This window comes from Ctenopharyngodon idella, chromosome 1 (genome assembly GCF_019924925.1).
Source record: "Ctenopharyngodon idella isolate HZGC_01 chromosome 1, HZGC01, whole genome shotgun sequence".
Classification (NCBI taxonomy): domain Eukaryota; kingdom Metazoa; phylum Chordata; class Actinopteri; order Cypriniformes; family Xenocyprididae; genus Ctenopharyngodon; species Ctenopharyngodon idella.
In genome coordinates, this window is record NC_067220.1 from 22460229 (window position 1) to 22463650 (window position 3422).

Genomic DNA, 3422 nt, shown 5'->3' on the forward strand with positions numbered 1-3422 from the left:
GAATTATAGCAGTAGATTTGGATACATTCTAAAAAATCATTCACACAATCACACAAACATTTGGTCAATTTTTGTAAAACATTTTCAGCTGGTTAAACTTAGAAATGAAAGTTCACCTGCTGCCTTAAAAATGTGAGTTAACTCAACTTGAAGATAACCTTTGTTTCAACTCAAAAATAGTTAAAAAAAAGTTAAACTTAAAGTAATGCATTGTCTTGACTATTTGTGAGTTGAAACAAAGGTTATCTATAAGTTGAGTTAACTTATGTTTAGTTGAGTTAACTCACATTTTTAAGGCAGCAGGTGAACTTTTTATTTCTAATTTTAACCAGCTAAAAATGTTTTACAGTGGAGTATTTCTTGTTTTGAAGGGATATTTCACCAAAAATTAAAATTCTATCATCATTTGACCTCATGTTGTTACAAACCTCTTACTGTGGAATACAAAAGAAGAAATTTTGAAAAATGTCTTTTTTATCAACATAATAAAATTTGATGCGGTCCAAAACAACAATTTTGGGTTAACTATCCCCTAAACTGTCAGAGGTTTGTATCTTGCTTGACAGAATATAAAAATTAAATAAACAAATACTGGTACAAATTATTTGTCAGTAGATTTGTATCAATAAAGTGGTGGAAATTCAACTGTAAAATAATATCAGGCCACTAAATAGTAAAAAAATTAAGCAAAGTTTATTCCAAACAAAGAGCTTTATTCTCTGCAGAGAGCTACCAAAGTGAACTTTGTATGAGTGAGTATTTATTCAGTAAAATCATACACTCACTTATCACTGAACAAAGACTTTCAAACTTTTCAAACAAATTATCATACGGCCTCCTACTTTCTTTTACCTGTACACTTCTGGTCCATCTTCATCCACCTTGGTCTTCCTCAACATCTGCATGTAAATAATTTTTATTTGGAAACATTTTATCTGACTCGTTAGTCTCTTCCAAGGCACACTGACCTTGACTACAGAAAGAAGTATTGTTCGATAGTTTCTGTTTCGCAGCATTTGTCGTAGATTAGACTTGAAACATGTGAGAGGGAGAGAAACACACACACACACACACACACACACACACACATATATGTAAAAACAAACAGTATATAAAATCAAAAAGCTAAAACTTAAACATAAAGAACATATACTGTAAATGATAAACACATCCTTCCTTCAGGGACAAACGTCGGGACTGTTCTTAGAACCGAGTGCTCATTCACAACCAAATGTATCTTTCACTTAAAAGGATTATATAAGGTAACCTCATACCTCATGCAAAATGAACAACATTAATCATGTATAAGAAGTGGTATAGTGATTGGATACATTTAAGAAAATAATATTTCCCTTACAGTAACAATGGCTGATTTGATTGCATTTTACTTTGTGATTTCACTGAAATGAAGCACATTTGGATAACAGATGACAAACGCAGGGCCGGATTAACCAAATGGACATTTGGGCATCATGCAGGGCTGTATAAAGATTTTCAAACATGGGCGAGCTGACCAGTGTGTCCAGGGGAACTGTAATACCTGTTGGAGTGTGCTATCTAACTGCCCACTAACAGCCAACATTGTTGTCTTGAGCTGGAGTGAGTTCCAAGGAGAAAGTGAACATTTGGGTTAATTAAGTGTTCATCCCCCATTCATCCTAACAATCACTCAAGCTGTTTTTAGATCATTTCTATACTAATAAATGAGACAAATAATTCTCTTATTTTATATTTTCCTGTCACCTCCTATTCAGCTTTTCCACAAATCAATGCTCATCTTTCTTCACCGCTGTGTTGTCTTATTTTCCCTCTCTCTTTCCTTTGCTGAGTTCAGAATCTAAAGCAGAATGTAGGTCAGCAGTCGGTGCCGAGTTACCAATTAGAAACAGCTGTGTTTTTTTTTTTTTTTTTTTGTCCACAGAGTGAGCAGAGGCCAGCGATTTCTGCTTTCTGCCTCATTCTTCTTCTTGTTTCTCTCTAGCTTCTTTCCCCTCTCTCATTTCTAAGTCTAAAAAATACTGTGTTTACTGACCCTTTTCACTGATCTATGATAATTATAGATGATAACACCTCAGCTCAATATTTATACTCTTTCTGGAATATATTGTTAAAAGGAATAGGCCAGTTCAGCCAAAATGAATAATCTGTCATTATATGTTCAACCTCGAGTCATTTCAAAACGGTATGATTTTTATTCCTGAGGAACACAAAAGACATTATTTCATGAGGTACTTTAACTCTTTTAAACTATGTATTCACTAAAACCCTATAGCTCACCTTGGCAGAAATGACTTAGGCCTAATCATTATTTTGAGTCTGATCTTTGTAATGAAGCAGTTGATATGGTTCACAAAACCATAACCACGATTACTTCATTAACAACATGAGAGTGAGTAAATAATGGCAGAATTTCCAGTTTTGGGTGACCTGCTTATTTAATAATGAAAAATAAAATAAAAATAAATAAATCTGGAAAAATAATGAATTTAACTCATATTCCTTATGTTTCATTTTAAAAGCCTTGAGAAATTAATAAAATACATGTGTGACTTGCAAAATAAACATTTGGTTTTAAAAACTGTTGTTTTGCAATTTCTGTTAAAGTATCAACAAGTATACTAAGTTCTTTCTAAGAAAAAAATGCAAGAAAAACTTGTGATAGCTATCATTTTAAATCAAAGGCTTTTGTGGGATTGTATTAGGCCTATTAGCCATTTTTTGCAATTAATTAAAAACATAATATTTGTTGTAAATTGTTTTTAAAGCAAATATTATAAATATACACACAAAATATATATTTTTTTCCCCCTAAACACTTAATTTGAGAAAAAATGTCCGTGTTATAGCCTGCTTTGAACCTCAGGAAAGTAGCCACTTTGAAAGAAATAGTACACGGATGACCATTTCAGAGTCGACCGCGCCCTTTGCGTCATTTCTATCAGTGGGTATCAGTCAACTTTGATGGTTTCATTTAATTAAAAAATATAAGCTAATTTACATTTTATTTTTAAACGTAAATCAGCGAGTTGCAATAGTACTTTAATGTGATAGTGCCTCAGTAAAGCATCAGAAACTTGAATTTCAAAAACATTTCCTTTCGCTGAGTTCTTCCAGAGACAACTTTGTCACTGCCAGCATAGTTCAGTAAACGAGGTTATAAGAAAACACGCCCTGTGTTTCCTTTGGCCAATCAGCAGGTAGTACAGGGTACGTCAGACCAATGAGCGATTTAGGGGTTGAGTCACACGTACTGTTGCTAGGGCATGGCTTCAATCTTGTTACTATCACTGACTAACCAATCATATGACATTTCGCAATGTGTCAACATCTTTCCTGTGAACTTCTCTTTTTGAAGTCTTTGATTGGATACAAATGTTTTTAAGTTCCGCCTTTCATACTTTCCTGTTATCTGATTGGGGGAA